Raw genomic sequence first — 19,867 nt, 5'->3', positions numbered from 1 at the left:
ATTTTCAGATCCCTGCCATAATGGTGAGAAGCAGCAGCATCTGATTCCTCACCCATCCATCATGGAATCTTTGGATACAGATAAATAATGCTCAGCCGCTCTGTGACCAGGGATTTATGCTTTGACAGGTGCTGCTGTGGGTTCTGGGCCCTCCAGCTGTTGCCTTTGCTCTGTATGGCCTGAAGGGCAAGGTGTGCATGGAGTAGGTGACATGTGATTCATTGCAATTAAGGTAAGAATAAAAGGGAAAGAACAACATTGGCTTCAAGAGTCATCATTCAAGTGTCATAATTGAAGCTACTTGTCAGTGTTTCCATGGAGTTGGCTCTCCAGATGAGCGTGCTGTAGGGTTATGCCTCAGCCTAGAACATGAAAGAACAAAACCTCACAAACACTGCAGATGAAGTCATTGCCGTTTTCTGACAAAACAGACAGGAAGGACAGGCTGCGGTTCCATCTTCATCTAAGAGAAGAGAGAGGAGAAAGAGAGGTAATGAGCAGTCATGGAAAGGAGCGTCAGCTTACACATACGTTGGGGGATTTTACTGCCAACCATTAGACATTTCAGAACTGAGGACCGAGAGCCAAGAGTAACCTGCTTATTTCACAAATTGGCCCTAAAAACTAGTCCTGCATAGTGATGTGACTTGATTTGCTTTGATAATCCTAGAGAATGGATCTATCATAGATGATCCTTTGCACTAATGTAGATATTTTCTGGTATGAGGTTATGAGCAAGGGAGATAAGTTACACATTCATATCTTTACAGCATGGTATCATTATTAAATGTATGATTAAATGTTTAGATGGATGGATGGGTGGATGGGAAGGTAGGTTGTTGGTGGTGGTTTGGTATGAAATGTGAACTTTAGAGCTAAAGGTGAAATAAATTTTAGGAAATTAAAAACTTCTAAGGTGGGATACCTAAGGAGAGCTGTCTGGGGAATCATTTGCTCAAAGAATAGAGTACAGTTCAGAGTCCTACCTCTAGCCTTGAACTAGAGATTAGAAATCACTTCAAACATCTCAAATATCCAAAGGTCTGACTAATACTACAACAGGAGAGTTGGGGACAGTGGTTCTGGGGGCTAAGAGAAGCAGAGACTCAGCCCCAGAATCTGGTAAGGTCGAGAGTCGTTTGGTGTCTATAATCCTCCCATATAATAATTCATGATGGTGGGACATCTCTCAGCCACCATTGATCTTAACTTGAGATCCACATTTATCAATAGAATTCAGGAGTTCTGTGAATTTGATGGAGAAAATAATTATGTAAAATAATTACATCTCAATTTCATTGACTTTTAATTAAAATGTAGGATTTCCTTCCATTGCAAAATAAGCACAAACCTTAATAGGTATCAATACTTGTGACTGTCACCAATAAAAATAACAAATATTTTCATATCAGATCAGAGTAAGTGTTAATATCTCAAAATGTTGTGTATGCTCATTGCTGCTTTGAATTATGGCAGTCATGGAGCTCATAGCTAGGTCTAGTCATTTACTACATTAACAAACACATGTATTATTGTATCACAAACATTCTTTTTGTTAACTAGATTTCTATATAATTGTAGGTTTTTTGGTAATCTTACGTATTTTATTTTATGCATTTAAAGCATTTTTTTTTCAACGTTTTTTATTTATTTTTGGGACAGAGAGAGACAGAGCATGAACGGGGGAGGGGCAGAGAGAGAGGGAGACACGGAATCGGAAACAGGCTCCAGCCTCCGAGCCGTCAGCCCAGAGCCTGACGCGGGGCTCAAACTCACGGACCGCGAGATCGTGACCTGGCTGAAGTCGGACGCTTAACCGACTGCGCCACCCAGGCGCCCCTATTTTATGCATTTAAAACATTATTCTGGGGCCACGTGGGTGGCTCAGTCGGTTGAGCATCTGATTCTTGATTTCGGCTCAGGTCATGATCTCACGGTTCATGAGATTGAGCCTTGAGTCAGGCTCCATCCACTGCAGAGCCCGCTTGGGATTCTCTCTCTATTTCTCTGTCTCCCTCTCCCCTGATCATGCGTGCTCTCTCTCTCTTTCTCAAAATAAATAAATAAGCACAAATAAATAAATAAATAAAACATTATCCTGAGAAGGGAGCTTCTCAGGAGCTTCACCAGACTAACAAAAGGTGTCCATGGCCCAAAAATGTTAGGGTGACAACAGCATGGATGGATCTAGAAAGTATAATGCTAAGCTAAATAAATCAGTTAGAGAAAGACAAATACCATACGATTTCACTCATATCTGGAAGTTGAGAAACAAAACAAATGAACAAAGGAGAAAAAAGAGAGGCAAACCAAGAAACTGACTTAACTGTAGAGTAAAAACTGATGGTCGCCCGAGGGGAGGTAGTGGGGGATGGGTAAAATAGCTGATGGAGACTAAGGAGTGCATTTGTGATGAGCACTGGGTGATGTATGGAATTTCGCATCACTATATTGTATACCTGAAATGAATATAACACTGTATGTTACTTACATTGGAATTAGAACTTAAAACCTAATAAGAATGAAAAACAATGTTACGGTGAGAGAGCTGCTTCTTTCCATTGTGCCTCATCTTCCCTGGATGGACATCACACTGAATTCTCATGAAGGGATAGGCAGTTTTTTCCTGACATTTCCAGGAAGCAGCTCAAACCATCAAGCCCAAGGACTGTAAGCAAGCTGTTTTATCCATTAGGCACCATAGAAACGGGGCCTAGGGCCAATGAGCTTGAACAATGCTGTCTACAAAAACACTTAAGACAGAGCTAGGGGGAAAATTTTTTGCTCTAAACTAAAAATAAAGCTACAGATGTGCAATTAATAAATGTCTAATTAAATGTACCAAATTTCATATGTCAAATGCATCTGTCATTACATTTAATATTCACAAATATTTTTGCATTTGAAAAATTTACAGATCAGATTTTCTCACTTTGCAAGAAATCTCAAATAAACATGATTATGAAGAAAAACAATAAAAAATTAAAGTTACAGCCAAATATTTTCAAAAGTAGAATTATATAAATACACGTAATATTTTGTGAGCGGGGGTGGAACTAGACTAATGGAATGTGTAATGTCAGTACATTTAGTACATTTTACTATGTTTGAGGGGTGCCTGGGTAGCTTAGTCGGTTGAGCAACTGACTCTGGCTCAGGTCATGACCTCATGGTTTGTGCGTCCGAGCCCCCCATGGGGCTTTGCTCTGACAGCATAGACCCTGCTTCAGATTCTCTGTCTCCCTCTCACTCTGCCCCTCTCCCACTTGTGCTTTCCCTCTCTCTCTCTCCCTCTCTCCTCCCTCTTTCTGAAAAATAAATAAACATTAAAGAAAAAGTACGAAAGAAATGTCAGGGGGTGAGGGGGTGCTCCAAAGAATCAAATGGACCCAGGCCTTCAAAGGTCTCAAAAACGCACTGGCCTGAAATTGTAAACCTGTCCTCTTGGACCCTCAAAAGGAGCACAGCCCCAGAGTTTGGGCCCTTGGAAGACTCCTACCGTCTCCATCCCTTGCCCCATACACCCTCCCAAGGCTTCCCAATCCTCCCCCACTCTTCCTTACCCCTCAAAGTCCACCTCACTCCCTGGCCCTGGGCACTTCAGCTTCTCAGAAAGATCAAAGAATTCCAGCCTTTTTTGTTTTGGTGGAGATGCCTGGAATCAAACGCAGGGCCTCACTCCTTTGGGGTTTTGCAAATAGCACTAGGAGGTTAGCTGGGTTCTCCTCTGCCCAGCTCTCTGACCCTCTAACAGGCAGGGCTGGACCTCCACCGGTCGGAATTCTCCCAGGTCATGTCTCTTGGCTTTTCCTCTTTTCATCAGAAATGCTCTGTCTGGTTTCCTGAAAAAGCACTGGACAAGCCCACCTTTGTCACCTTGAGTAGTGACAAGTTATGTGGAGGAGAAATTGTCCTTGCTGTCCTTCTTCCATCTGGATGTCATTGAGCATTCACCTGTGGTTGGTGGTACGGTTGAAGGGGCCATCTCCAGAGCTGAGTCTGCTTGTCTGTGCCCTGCCCATATGTAAGAGATACACAAGAAGCCGTCCATAAGAGTTAGCTCTGAAGAAAGGAACCAAAACATGGGAGCAAGAAAAAGGCCTTTTTTGTTTAATTGTGGACCTTAGAGTCAGCTGGACTAAGTATTTGTTTGAAGCCAAAAAAAAAGAAGAAAAACAATTGACAAATACAGAACATTTGCTGTATTTATTTGAAAGCATTAGAGAAATCAAGTAAACTCAGAACTTTGGTGTACTTTCTTATGCTTAACTGTAAGAATAGTGTAAACAAACAAACAAAAAAGGTCCCAAACCTGGACTTGGGAAGAACTTTCTCCTGGGGTGAAGTTAGCACTGCTGATAAAATGCACAGGCCATCTGCTGATGAAGGTTAGTGGGACTAAGATTTGTCCCCAGAATCTAGTTCTCTACCCACCCGATGGAATATCAGGTGCCTTATACCAATGTTGTGTTGTTGTTTTTTTTTAATGTTTATTTTTGAAAGACAGAGAGAGTGAGAGAGTGTGTGTGTGTGTGTGTGTGTGTGTGTGTGTGTGTGTATGTGTGTGTGTGTGTGTGACTGGGGTGGGTCAGAGAGAGAGGGAGACACAGAATCCGAAGCAGGCTCCAGGTTTTGAGCTGTTAGCACAGAGCCTGACACGGGGCTCAAACCCACGAACTGTGAGCTCATGACCTGAGCCAAAGTCGGATGCTTAGCCGACTGAGCCACCCAGGCACCCCAATACCAAACTTTTTTTTCTTTATGTATTTGATCTTACAGTAATTATAAAATGTTCTTTTTTCCTAGGGGCGCCCGGGTGGCTCAGTCGGTTAAGCTTTCAACTTCAGCTCAGGTCATGATCTCACGGTTCATGAGGTCAAGCCCCGTGTCCGGCTCTCTGTTGTCAGCACGGAACCTGCTTCAGATCCTCTGTCTCCCTCTCTCTCTGCCCCTTCCCCGCTCATGCTCTTTCTCTCTCAAAATAAATAAATAAATAATAAAATATTTTTTAAACGTTCATTTTCTAGAAGATACCCCTACTGAGAGTAAATCTTTGAATGAGCCTCCTAAATGCTTCTTCCTTTGTATCTGTGATATCTGCTCATGTCTGAAAAGTTGTGATATCTGTGATATCTGCTGTTTTGTCTGAAAAGTTGTCTTTACCATTAGTATTATTTTTAATTTAAGGTAAGGGGTTGGACATTATGATCTTGCCTGGGTTTAAGATATTTAAGATTGCTGGCTTCTGTATCATTGAATTGCTTTATAATCATATATGACATATATAGATTAATTCCTCCAAAGATTATAAGCAAAAGAATTCTGCCTTAATTACATTTCCCACATAGTCTGTTAAGGCACAATACTGCTTAAGTGTAATTTTCAGAAAAGTAAAATTATGACTCTTATGTAAATATAAATGTACACATGTCCGAGATTGTATTCAGTTAAGTACTAAAGAACCAGTAAGATGCAAGAACCACTTTCAAGAAGAATTTGAAGAACAGTCATTTATAGAGGCAATCAGAAATGCTGGAATAAGTATGCTAATAATATTTGCAAAACTGATGGATATTATATAGGAAAATGATGTATAATATTGAAGTTATCCTTCTAAAGGGCAGAAGCCAATTGTATCTCTACTGGACAAGAGTGTTTGCACTTCTATTGCCAAGAGTCATTTGCATGACCACCATTTTCTACCACTTCCATTTTGCCTTCGTCAATAGGAGACAATCAAAAGTATGCACCCCTACAAAATCAGAGAGTGTTCTCTTGACAGTCCCCAGAGCTCTGTTAGAAGATAACCCCATAATCTCTTTAGCCAATTCCTGAATCTTAGATCATTTTGCTTGACAAGAAACCATTTCTCAACAATTGCAGGGGTACCTGGGACTCTTGATTTTGGCTCAGGTCATGATTTCATGGTTCAGTTCCTGAGATTGAGCCCCGCATCGGGCTCTATGCTGAGAGCTCAGAAACTGGGGTTCTCTCTCTTTCTCTCTCTGTCTCTCGCCCTCCCTTCCCTTCTCCAGCTTGTCTGCACATGCTCTCTCTCTCTCTAAATAAATAAATAAATAAACATTAAAAAAAACAATCGCACCATATCAAAAAATAAAGTATAGAACAAATTAATGTTGGGTGGGGACTAAGAGAATTATAGCGAACAATTGTTGGCCTCTCTGCTTTCCTCTTCCTGACTTTACAGTAATAGCAAAACAATACTTTCTAAAATGGCTTATAATTATAGTACAATTTCAATCTAAATCCCATTTTTTGAAGAGGGAAAAATTGAAAAAATGATTCTGGAGCTCACCTGGGAAAATGAGTATCTGAAAACAGTCAAGAAAATTTTGAAAATGAATTGAGAGAAGGGGATGGGTGTCAGAGGCTATGCGGGAAGAAAGTAGAGAAGCTTGCTTTCACCTGATGATGTTGGACATGAAAAGTCATTTGAAATTTACAATAATAAAAACAGGAACATATTAATAAAACAATATAAATCCCCAAACCATACGCAAGTTTAAGAATATGCTAGATGCGACATTTAAAATCAGTGGACAGATGATTCAATAGATGATATTAAGACAACTTGATCCATAGTTGCTCAAAAAAATTTTTATCTTTATTTTTTTTTAGAGGTTTTGTGTTTAAGTAATCTCTACATCCAATGTAAGGCTCAAACCCACAACCCCGAGATCAAGAGTCACATGCTCTACTGACTAAAAAAACATGTTTTTAAATTATTGAAGCATCAGTTGGGGCACCTGGGTGGCTCAGTCGGTTAAGCCTCTGACTCTTGATTTTGGCTCAGGTCATGATCTCACAATTCATGAAATTGAGCCTGACATTGGGCTCTGCATTGACAGTATGGAGCCTGCTTGGGATTCTGTCCTCCCTCTCTCTCTGTCCCTGCCCACTCATTGTCTCTCTCTCTCTCTCTCTCTCTCTCTCTCTCTCTTAAAACTAAATAAATAAATGTTCTTCTAAAAAACATCATTTGCAATTAGCTAGTTGGGGATGGGGAGGGAGCTCTGATATTTTAGACAGAAGGCAGCCAGAGCAAAGGAATTACAGTTCAAGCAAGGATAAAACAGTGGGTCCAGATGGAAAGCTAAATGCCCAACAGAGTAATGGTGAGCTGAGCAGAGGAGAGTGGTAAGAACCAACCACATCAGAGCTGGGGGGTGGGGGGACAGGGGCAGTGTGGCATGAAAAACAGGCTTGAACTTGATCTTCAAACGGATGGAAAGCCTGGGAAGGTTTCAAGTGGGAAATTGTGATGATCGAGTTTTCATTTCAGATCGTTTACTCTGCTATTTAGAGGATAGATTCAAAAGGTTAAGAAAAACCATTTTGGATATAGTTGCACAAGGAGAAGATTCCAGAAATATTTGGGAATGGGAGACACATTGCAAAAGTTTAAAGGAGGAATACATGGAAAAAAGATGGAAGTTATCAGGACATTCCGCATGTTAGAGAATTTGGATGGTGAGAAAAAGGAGAAAGGTAGGGAGTGACTTAAGGGAGCAGCAGGTTCTAACAAAGGTTGTTAAGCAAAGAGAGACTCAAGCACGTTAGCAGCAAGGCTTGAGTAATGGTGGGAAGGGGGCAGACCTGGAAAGAGTCAGAAGGGAAGGGTTAGGGGAGCCATGGGAGAGCCATCTGTCCATCTATGTAGAAAAAGAGAAGGGGGCACCTGGGTGGCTCAGTCTGTTGGGCGTCAGACTTGGCTTAGGTTATGATCTCGGGGTTCCCAGGTTCGAGCCTCACATCGGGCTCTGTGTGGACAGCTCAGAGCCTGGAGCCTGCTTTGGAGTCTGTGTCTCTCTCTCTCTTTCTCTGCCCCTCTCCTGCGTGTGCGCTCTCTCTCTCTCTCTGTCAAAAATAAATGAATAAACTTAGAAAAAAAGAAGAGGAGGCTGCCACGCAGTCCTAGTATCAGCTCTCCTGTTCTCGTCTTTATCAGTTTCAGATCCACCTACTGCTCCAGAAAGCTCGTAACCATCCAGTCCACAGGTTTCCCGCCCCTATTTTACACCAGTGTTATTGGCAGCACTGGGGATAAAGCAATGAACGAAACAGATCAGGTCCTGCCCTCACGGCACTTATGTACTCATGGGAGACAAGACAACCGTCAGATACGTCACCACGGAAATCCCTGTGAGGAAGTGGTACACGCCCTCAAGAATGGTATAACTGAAGGGAAGGAGGGCTAGAGTGACCGAGGGGCACTATTCACATGAGGTGGCCAAAGGACGACTCTCTGGCCAGATGACATTTTTTCTGAAGCCAGCGGGGCAGAATTTAATGAATGATGGATAGGAAGTCAAACTTTCAAAAGTCGAGATCCTATAAAATGACACCTTCTAGGAAAATCAGTAAACAAAAGTAGCCTGGTCCAGTTATCGGTTATCCTGACAGCGGTATTTCTGGACTGAAAATGTGGGCTGCAAATCAACTTTCCGTTAATCCCAAATGTGACTCGTCTCATTATACAGTACCACTTAATATTTATTTCCGATCCCCCAAACAGGCCCACATGTTAGAGAACTGAAGGACAAAACTAGTATTGTAACAGTCCAATTTCTGTTAAGATTCCACGGAAAATGCTAAGAGAGAATACCTCTGAGGAAAGCCTGAGATAAATCGCTGGGATGTCGAAAATGTCTTAAATCTCCTTGTAATTTAATTTTTCATCAAATGCATGCTGTGCACCTACAGGTGCTAAGTACTAGCCTGAGCACCAGGGGCACAGATTTTGAACAACAGCCGTGTCTTCGAAGAGACCTTCTGCCAGAAGGTCTGGCTGGCTGAAAACACACTGATTATATCACGTGACTGCAACAGAAGATGGCCAAAGAGCAGAGCTTTGGGAATCTAACTTCCAGAGCAAGGAGATACTGGGGGGTAGGGGAGCTTCTCAGAGAAAATCCCTTATAATTTTCCTAAGTGCCCCATTCCTCCCTCCCACGCTGCATTCCTTCATTCATTCCCTCACCCCCTCCAGTAAATACATATGGAACAGCTAGTGAGTGCGACGCCTGTTCTGAGAGCCAGAGATACAGCAGTGAACAAAAACAAGCAAAAACCCCTACCTTGATAACGTTTACATTCCAAGCTGGGAGACAGATCACTAAAATATGTAGCATGGTAGAAGGTGATGAGAGCTACGGAAAAAATGTCAATGGGTCTATTAGACGAGGCACAGTCAGAGTAGCAAGTGGTGGACAGGAGCTGCTTAGTACCGGCCCGAGAGAGCTAATTGCTAGCATCTCTTCCCCAGTCCCCATTTACCGATATCACATCAGTAGCTTAAAATGGTCACAGTGGGCAGGGGAGCCTGGGTGGCTCAGTCAGTTGAGTGTCTGACTTCGGCTCAGGTCATGATCTCACGGCTTGTGAGTTCGAGCCCCGCATCGGGCTCTGTGCTGACAGCTTGGAGCCTGGAGCCTCTTCAGATTCTGTGTCTTTCTCTCTCTCTCTGTCCCTCCCCCACTCGCACTCCGTGTCTCTCTCTCTCAAAAATAAGTAAACATTAAAAAAAATTAAACACACACACACACGTGCGCACATGCATTTAGTCTTTGACTGCATGCACTTGTGGAAATGGGTCTCTATGGCATTTAGTCTTTGACTGCATGCACTTGTGGAAATGGGTTTCTATGGCACTGTTGCTTCTGTGCCTGGCGCTGGTGCCTGAAGTCAGCAGGGCGGGTAGCCAGCAAGGAAAGGCGGATGTGAAGTAAGGGAAGAAGATGAAACCCAGAGGATGGACTAGAATGATCAACTATCTCTCTTTGCCTCCAAGCCTCTGTCTTCAGTGATGTGGCAAAGTCCTATGAGAGAAGCCAGCACCCTTCATCAGGGAGCTACACACACCCTTGACCCAGGAGTCTGAGACACTAAAGGAGGCTCCAGCGAGAGAGAGCTGTAAGAGTTGTGGGGCCAGCCACAGCCTGGTGCCAGCCAGGTGAGCCCACAGGTAAGCGACGCCACAGCTGGCTGCACCAGCGCTCTGCACACTGTACCCGTCCTCTACATGCGAAACCAGTATGGCCATTCCTTCACCGCCAACTTCCACATCTCATGCAGCCTGACAACTCTGTAGGGAAGGCACTCTGGGAAACCGGTCTGGCTAAATAATAATAATAATAATAATAATAATAATAATATAAGCTAAATTGGTAATGCAAACCCACCATGGTTAGGAAAGAGAACAAAGAGTGTTGGTGGCAATTTTTAATAGGATTTTCAGGGCAAGGTTTTACCAAGAAGCTGACATTTGCATAACAATCTAAAAGAAGTGAGGGAGGGAGCTTTGGGGATTGTTATGGGAAGAGAGTTCCAGGCAGAGGGGTAGCAAATGGAAGACCCTGAGTTGAAGGCACACCTGATACGTTCAAAGAACAGCAGGGATGACAGTTGGCTGGAGTGAATGAGGGAGAGAGTAGAAAGAGGAGGGGTCAAGAAGGCAACTCTGTGTGTGTGTGTGTGTGTGTGTGTGTGTGTGTGTGTGTGTGTAGAGAGAGAGAGGGGAGGGCTTGTAAGACTTCGCCAAGACCTCGGCTTCTACTCTGTGTGGGATAAGCCTTCAATGGATGATTTTGAGCAAGGAAATAACAAGATCAAATCAGTCTTAGCAGGACCATTCTGGCTGCTATACTGGGAATAGCTTGAAACGTCAGCAAATGAGGATTATTAAAGGGTTATTGCAAAAATCAACAGAGAAGCAGATGACAGCTTAGACCAGGGGAGCAGCAATGGGGATGGAGCAAAGAGGTGGGATCCTGGACGTCTTTTGAAGGTCAAGTCAACAGAATTTGGACTGGGATGTGTGGTATGGGAGAGCTGGAAGAATCAAGGATGAGTCCAAGTTCTTGGGCTGAGCAACCAGAATATTAGAGGTTGCAATTAACTGAAATTGCAAGAAATGAAAGACAATCAAGTTTGGATGGGAAGAAGGAGATCAAGAGTTTAGTCTGGACAAGTTGAGTTTGAGTTTTCCTCTAGACATCAAATCGAAGATGACAGTTGGATCTGTGAATACAGAATTTAGGGAACAAGCATAGGCTAAAGATATAATTCTGAGATTAACAACATACAGAGAGTATTTAACACCATGAGGCTGGATGAGACCAACAAGACGTAAAGTAGAAGAGCAAAGAACTGGAAGGACTGCGTGCAGGGACCCTACCCACTAAACCCACTAAATGCTCAGGGATATGAGGAGGAATAAGAAAAGACGCTAACAAGGAGTGACCAGAGAGGTAGGAGAAGATCCAAGGGACTGTGGTAGCCTCCAAAGCAAGTAACAAAAAGAGAGAGGGAGCAATCAACTGAGTCAGATGCTGCAGATGCATCACATTAGAGGAGAACTGAGAGCTGATCCTTGGATTTAGCGAAACAGAGGTCTTTGGCCACTTGCTAAGAACAATTTTGGCAATAAAAGTTATATGAACTGAGTTCAAATAAGAAGGAAATAGAGAAGTTAGGGACAATGCATAGAGGCAACTCTTTTGAGGTGTAAAAAGAAGAAGAAAAAGGAGACATGAGCAAGAAAGCAGAATGGGGATCAAGAGAGAGTTTTGATCTGCTTTTCTTTGAACTGGGAGAAATCATTGTGTTTGTAGGCTGGCAAGAATGATCCAGTGGAGAGGGAAATTTCTGTGATGGATGGAGAGAGGGGACAGCTGTTGAAACAGTGTCCAAAGTGAGCAAGGATGAGATCTAGTACTTAAGCAGAGGGATTGCACTCCGAGCAGAGTGACCTTCATCCACCGTAGACCAAATACTTGAAGCCAACCGACCACGTACATGAAGCAGACAGGTAGGTTTGGGGGGAGGTTATAGAAATTATTATTCCTAATCTCTCATATTTCCATAAATAGGGTAAAAGTATCCACTGAAAATGTTTGTGGGAAGAATCAAATAAGTTAATGCATATGAACTCCCAGAAAGTGGGTAATGAATGTGAACAGCTATTCATTATTATCACACATCAGTTTGGGTGATTTAATCTGTTCTTGTGCTTTCACTGACCTCTTATCCTTAAGCTTCAGATCCAAGATCCAAGATGCGGACATCTCTCAAAATCAACAGGTCTAGAACTCAATTCACTTTGGTCTTCTCTGGGCAACTCCACCTTCCGCAAGCTTGTCGCAGTTAAGGGCTCCTTCCACCTGGGCACATCAACCACAATGCTAGATTTCTGAATTTCTTCTTCTTCCTCATACTCCTTCCTCAACATCTTGGAAATCCCTTCTCTCCTCCCTTCTCTCCTCTATCATCCCTCCAACTGTGTACCCTTTCACTCTCTCAAGCATGTCTTTCTTCTGGACTTTGGCCTCCTAACTGATCCTCTCAGTCAATATGGCCTCCTGTGACTCTCTCTTCCCCATGTACAGAGTGATCTGTCCGAAATGCAAACACTGTGTCACTTTCTGGAGTAAACGCTTCCATGGTCCAGTCTATACAGCATGGCACTCAAGGCCTTTCATGCTATGTTTACATCTTTAGCTGCGTCTCCTGCCCCTTTTAATCTGGTACTTTATTCACCAATTATACTAAGCATATATGGCTTCCCTGCACAGCGCTCCCCAAAACTACCCCCCAAAAACTGTTGAGTACCACCATGCCGATGACTGATTACCCTTCAACTCTCAGCTTTGGCACCATGTCCTCCAGGGAACTCTCTCTGATCCAGTTTGAGCCAAGTGCCATTCCTTAGGGCTTTCACAATATCACATCCAAACACCCAGCGTGTTATCAGTGCTCAATGAATTGGTTGCCATTATATTAGATGAACTACATCTAATTGATTAAACTATGTTAGATGATATCTTGAAATCCTAGGGGCGCCTGGGTGGCTCAGTCGGTTGAGCATCCGACTTCGGCTCAGGTCATGATCTCACAGTTCGTGGGTTCGAGCCCTGTGTCGGGCTCTGTGCTGATGACTCGGAGCCTGGAGCCTGCTTCGGATTCTGTGTCTCCCTCTCTCTCTGCCCCTAACCCACTCGCATTCTGTTTCTGTCTCTCTCAAAAAATAAATAAACATTAAAAAAATTAAAAAAAAAAAAAAAAGAAAGAAAGAAATCCTTTCCAGTACCATGGTACTGCAGCAGGCATTTTTCTTTTGGTCAGTCTTTTTTTTTTTTTTTTTTAATTCCAGTATAATTAACATACAGTGTTATATTCATTTTAGGTAGACAATATAGTGGTTCAATAATTTTATACATCACTTAGTGCCCATCACAGTAAATGGACTCTTAATCTCCTTCACCTATTTCACCCATTTCCCCACCCACCTCCCCTCTGGTCACCATCTGCTTGTTCTCTATAGTTAAGAGTCTGTTTTTTTGGTTTGTCTCTTATTTCTTTGTTTTGTTTCTTAAATTCCACATATGAGTGGATCCATATGGCATTTTATTTCTCTGATTTATGTCATTTAGCATTATACTCTCTAGATCCATCCATGTTGTTGCAAATGGCAAGAACTCACTTACTTTCATGGCTAAGTGGTACTTCATTGTATCTATCTACCACCTCTTTATCCATTCATCTACCAATAGACGCTTGGGTTGCTTCCATATCTTGGATACTGTAAATACTGTTGCAATAAACATAGGGGTGCATATATCTTTTCAAGTTAATGTTTTCGGATTCTTTGGGTAAATACCTCGTAGTGGAATTACTGGATCATATGGTAATTCTATTTTTAATTTTTTGAGGAGCCTCTATACATATGTCTTCTACAGTGGCTGCCCCAGTTTGCATTCCCACCTACAATGCACAAGTGTTGCTTTTTCTTTACATCCTCACCAACACTTGTTGCTTCTTGTGTTTTTTATTTTAGCCATTCTGATAGGGGTGAGGCTGTATCTCATTGTGGTTTTGATTCGTATTTCCCCCATGATGAGTGATGTTGAGCGTCTTTTCATGTGTCTGTTGCCTTTTTTGGGTTACAGTCTTACTGACATAAAATTCACATGCCATATAATTCACCTTTTTGAAGTGTAGAATTCAGTGACTTTTAGTATATTCACAGAGTTGTGTAACTGACACCACAATCAATTTTACAACATTTTATTACCCCCAAAAGAAACCCTGTACCTTTTAGTTGTTACTCTCCTTTTCCACACGACCCACTCGACCCTTGGAGATACTGATCTCCTTTCTGTTTCTGTTGATTTGTGGATTTGCCTATTCTGGACATTTCATATCAATGGAATGTTACAATATGTGGTCTTTTGTGTCTGGCTTCTTTCAATTAACATAACATTTTCAAGATCCATCCCTATTGTAGAATGTATCAGTATTTCAGTTCTTTATTGTCAAACAATATTTCATTTATATGAATATGCCACATTTTATTATTTATCCATTCGTCATTTGATAGACATTTGGGTTGTGTCCAATTTTTGTCTACTATGAATAATGTTGCTATGAACATTCTTGCACAAGTTTTTAATGTGGCTATATTTTTCATTTCTTTCGGGCATATACTAGGAGTGGAATTGTTGTGTTCATAAGGTAACTCTGTATTTAATCTTTTGATGAACTGCCAGACTATAGCAGATGTATTTTCCCATTACATAAGTGAAAATGTGGATACCATTTGTCTTTACAAAAGGTTTGTGCTCCTGGGGCACCTGGGTGGCTCAGTCGGTTAAGTGTCAGAGTTCAGGTCATGATCTCGCTGTTCCTGAGTTCAAGGCTCGTGTTGGGCTGTGTGCTGACAGCTCAGATCCTGGAACCTGTTTCAGATTCTGTGTCTCCCTCTCTGTCTCTGCCCCTCCCCCAATTGTGCTCGTGCTCTCTCTCTCTCTCTCTCTCTTAAAAATAAACATTAAAAAAAATGGTTTGTGCTGCAGTTGGCTGGAGATCTTGGACAAGAGAACTTTTGATTCAGGTTAGCTGGCCCTTTGACACCCCATAGTGTATAGCGACCCACTGCCCTGCTGGCCACAGAAAACGCCTTTCAAAACTAAGATTCTGGTCTCAGCCCTCCAGGTAGGGTTGGGAATGTGACTTCCAAATGAAGTCATAGCCATTGTTCCTCTCATTCATCATCCACTCCCCAGTAACATCTGAATTTTAAAATACTGTATTTAAAATAACATGTGATTCTCCTATTTATTTTGTGACTTAGTTATAATTGTGTAATAAATCTATTGACTATAATACGTTTGAACATTTACATACACATGGCAGCTACAGATTGTATTTTATGGTGTTTGGATAATTTTTAAAAAACACAATAAAATACCATCTAAATCTCTCATCATTCCCAAATCAACATACACCGCATAATCTTTCAAGAGTTCAGCCTCCACCGGTCACTACCCTCTTCAAAGATCTTCAGTGCCTTTAGGATAAAGAACAGACTTCGTGAGCTTGGCCCCCAGGAAGCCTCAGCTCTGCCCCATATGTATCTCTGTCTTATCTCATGCCACACCCTCCACGAACTTCTGTTCTGTGACTCTAGTCTCCTCACCCTCCTAAGTACACCTTCCCGAGCCTGTTCCCTGGCCCTCTGCTCCAACCATGTTCCCCCTCCTGGTATTATCTATGTCTGAGTCATGTTCCAAAGTGCAGGTCAATGTCAGTCTCCTCTGTGAATGCTTCAACGTCAAAAAAAAAAAAAAAAAAAAAAAAAAAAATGACCTCTCCCTCCTCTGGGATTCTACAGCATTTATTTTTGCCATACATCATTGAATTTTTTTTTTTTTTTTATGGACACATCATCCTCTGCCACTAAGTTATAAGTTCCTTGACGGCAGGGTGATATGGTAACCTTTACCCTCTCTATAGACATTGCTTTTAGCCTAGTGTGTGTCTGGGGAAAAGTGACTTTGCTCAAATGTAATTGTGATTTGTTGGATACTTAACAAAAGCTATGTTTGAAGGAGTATATAAATGGTTTACCATAAATAACATTTCCTTTTCAGTCCTCCAGTAATTCCCTACATTCATGTGGTTCAGTGCTTATCTCCTGAACTTCTTTTTGGAGGGGTTGGGTTTGTAATCAGTCTTTATTAAGTACTTACTCTGTGCACAGTACTGGACATATGAGTTCAAACTGCATGCTTACCCTCAAAACTTTGCCTTCCGGTAATCAGTTTCATGGTATTCTTATTTTTACTGAAGTTTCATATTCATCTTAGAAGAACTGGTGTTCAAATCACTAGAAAGACATGTAGACGTGGTGACAGTTTGAATCCAACCAGAGGAAGAGACCCTGAGTCTCACGGCCTCCTGGATGTGGTAGTTTTGCTCTGAGAAGAGGCAGAGAAGTGGGAATTCTCTTTCTCCCCTGTTGCTTGTTGACCTGTCTACACTATGTTGAGTAGTGTATGACCCTCTGTACTGTGGCCTCTGCTCTATGACATTCGATGACTTCTACATTGTGTTGAATTTTTGCTCTGCTGCTAAGTCTGTACCTTCCTTTTCCTAGACACTTTATCTCTGTTCCCCTTCAGTTCAGTAAACATACATTGAGCACCTACTGCATGCAAGGAATGATGGAAAACATTGGTTTCCCAATTTATCATTATATGTTAGATATATTTATAACACATAAGATACATTTATGTATAATCTACATACACATTTGTAAAAGTATATTTTCATAAGCAGAGTAGAGTAACATATTATAAGAGGGTTAAGCTCAAAAGTAAATGCATCCGACTCGATTTTGGCTCAGGTCATGATCCCAGGGTTGTGGGATCTAAACCCTGCTTAAGATTCTCAATCTGTCTCTCTCCCTCCCTCTCTCTCTGCCCCTCTCCCCCTCTCATGCTCTCTCTCTCTTTCTCTCTCAAACTAAAAAAAAAAAAAGAAAATAAATATGTTAGGTGAAAATCAAATAAAAGCACAACTTCTCTCAGGAAGTCCTTAAATAGTCTTGAAAAATCATACCCTAGAATGGATAAAGAAATTGTGGTTTATATACACAATGGAATACTACGTGGCAATGAGAAAGAATGAAATATGGCCTTTTGTAGCAACATGGATGGAACTGGAGAGTGTGATGCTAAGTGAAATAAGCCATACAGAGAAAGACAGATACCATATGGTTTCACTCTTATGTGGATCCTGAGAAACTTAACAGAAACCCATGGGGGAGGGGAAGGGAAAAAAAAAAAAAAAAAGAGGTTAGAGTGGGAGAGAGCCAAAGCATAAGAGACTGTTAAAAACTGAGAACAAACTGAGGGTTGATGGGGGGTGGGAGGGAGGGGAGGTTGGGTGATGGGTATTGAGGAGGGCACCTTTTGGGATAAGCACTGGGTGTTGTATGGAAACCAATTTGACAATAAATTTCATATATTAAAAAAAAAAAAAGAAAAAGAAAAATCATACCCTAAATGGTACAAAGGAAGTGACGTCCACCTGAGAAAACACGTGAGGAAACAGCCAACTCATGCATGAAACATCTCAAACTCATGTAGGGCTTCTTGAGAGTGAGGCAAGTTATCACTCATATGAGGACTTTAAGACACAGAACATATGAACACAAGGGAAGAGAAGCAAAAATAATATAAAACAGGGAGGGGGATAAGAGACTCTTAAATATGGAGAACAAACGGAGGGTTACTGGAGGGGGTGCGGGAGGGGAGATGGGCTAAATGAGTAAGGGGCATTAAGGAATCTACTCCTGAAGTCATTGTTGCACTATATGCTAGCTAACTTGGATGTAAACTTAAAAAAATAATAATAATAAAATAAATAAATAAAAGAATCTCAGAGAGCGAGGCAAGTTAAGCGTGCATTCGATGAGACTTTGCCGTGTCTGGGTGTATGTGTGTGTCTGGCTGGCTTTTATTCTAGGGGACACAAAATTCTAAAGATGAATGCTGTAAGTACTACAATCTCTTTCCCTCTTTTCCTTTTGGATTGCCTCAATAGACCTGCTCTCCATTCTCCGCTCTGGAGAGTGTTCAAGGTGTTGGGTCTTCGAACCTTTCAGCCGTCATGTCCTAGTTCTAGGCTGCCACCTTGTGGCTATTAAGTGGATGTGCTTTAGCCGGCCTGTTCTGTGTGCCGCTTGCCTACACCCTTAATTAGACGCCATTCCGCTTACCTTCTGCATGTTCGTCGCTACAGCTAACTCCACCTGGTATTTAGGAAAAAGACGTTACTTACGTGACAGATAAAAAGTAGAAATGCGTGCTTCCTTCCCCCAGAGCTGCCAGTTTTCCTGTCACAGAATCATGAAAATGTATCACAACACTTTATATCCTTCAGGATAATAACTGTCCCCAAAACTTAAAATCATGGCAGGGTTGCACAGTTTTTTTGGAGTCTACACATAATTAGAGTTCTCCTCTATCCCCAGTTGCCATGTAATCTTTATTTTATTTTAATGTTTATTTATTTATTTTGAGAGAGTGTGTGTGTGCACGAGTTGGGGACGGGCAGTTTCTTCTGGGTATCTTTTTTTTTTTTTTTATAACAGGTTTTCTTTTTTTTTTTTTTATTTTTTAATATATGAAATTTACTGTCAAATTGGTTTCCATACAACACCCAGTGCTCATCCCAATATAACAGATTTTCAAAAAAAATTTTTTTTTAAGTTTATTCTGCGAGAGAGAGAGAGAGAGAGAGCAAGCACGAGTGGGGTATGGGGCAGAGAGAGAGGAAGAGAGAATCCCAAGCAGGCTCCACATCACTGCAGAGCCCAATGCTGGGCTCAAACCCACAAACTGTGAGATCATGACCTGAGCTGAAATTGATTCGAACATTTAACTGAACCACCCGTGCGCCACTGGGATATCTTTTTCTTTTGTGCAACTTCTTCTTCTGGTTTAGGAACAATCTGCCCTTCTTCAGCAAGCATCATCTCACTGTGGCACAGAGAGCTCATGTAGGGTTAATCCGACCAGGAGCCAGCCCTGTAAGTTCTACGTCTCACCTTAGGGGCTTTGTCACCTGGATGTGCTCAATGACCACAGAATCTACATCTAAACCCTTAAGTTCAGCATTACTCTCTGCATTTTTAAGCACTTGCAGTAAAAATTCTGCACTCTTTTTGGGCCACCGACCCTGTGTCCAGCCCCACTGTTTGCCTGGGCACATGTACCAACTCTACCGTTGTAGTGATGAATGGCACACAGTGCTTCTGTAAAGTGACATCCTTTGGATACTTGGTGGCTTTTCAGATATGCATACCCTTGATGGCCTGGACAGCTTCATGTGTGTTCTCAAGGTGAACACGAAGACTTGAATCTCTTGATTTGAATCATTTTGCAGGGTCTTCTGGTCAAGTGAGTAGCAAACCATTTCCAGAGATGACCTCAGGCCACTTACAGGAAGAGCTGGATATTGCCTGTTAATTTTTATTGATTATGCATCGTAATCATTACCTAAAATGAATCCAATTCCTTCAAGTCCCCTTAGAGAGTATTATCTCAACATCGTAGTCCCTCAGTGAAGGGAGAGCGGTGCCATTTCTCCTTACTGCCACAAAACAGTTCAACAAACACGTGTTGATTGCCCACTGTGTGTTAGGTTGGGCAATACCAAATGAGCAACATTATCATACCCTCAAAAACTTCATAGTCTATTCTGGTGCAGTGGTTAGTTCTCAACCCCCGGCTGTATATTAGAATCATGTGGGCGTCCCTCCCCACCCCCCACCCCCCACCCCCCCCCCCCCCCCCCACCCCCCTGCCAAACCAAATAAATAAAAACCTCTGGAGATGGAATCTGAGTATGATTGTTTTTCCAAAGGTCCCAGGTGGTCCTAGTGAGCAGGCAGTGTTGAAAACAACTGGTCTAGTTGGGAAAGAGACTTAATACAAATTAATTGTAATGTTCCATTAGAGGTATAAATAAATTGCTATTGAGTAATAAATTCTGCCTAAAG

At 42.0% G+C, this 19,867-nt stretch overlaps 1 long non-coding RNA gene across 2 annotated transcripts in view; it reads left to right on the top strand.

The window, feature by feature from the left end:
* Positions 1 to 361: 361 nt before the first annotated feature.
* The window catches only part of LOC122204197, a 32,766-nt gene continuing 13,260 nt past the window's right edge, over positions 362 to 19,867 (top strand). For both annotated transcript variants that reach the window (XR_006195545.1, XR_006195546.1), the window contains exons 1-2: positions 362 to 490; positions 9,812 to 9,985. This is a non-coding gene — a long non-coding RNA (uncharacterized LOC122204197). The remainder of the gene's footprint in view (positions 491 to 9,811; positions 9,986 to 19,867) is intronic.

The sequence above is a fragment of the Panthera leo genome, chromosome D3 (genome assembly GCF_018350215.1).
Source record: "Panthera leo isolate Ple1 chromosome D3, P.leo_Ple1_pat1.1, whole genome shotgun sequence".
In the NCBI taxonomy this organism is placed as follows: domain Eukaryota; kingdom Metazoa; phylum Chordata; class Mammalia; order Carnivora; family Felidae; genus Panthera; species Panthera leo.
This window is presented reverse-complemented; position numbering and strand designations above follow the sequence as displayed.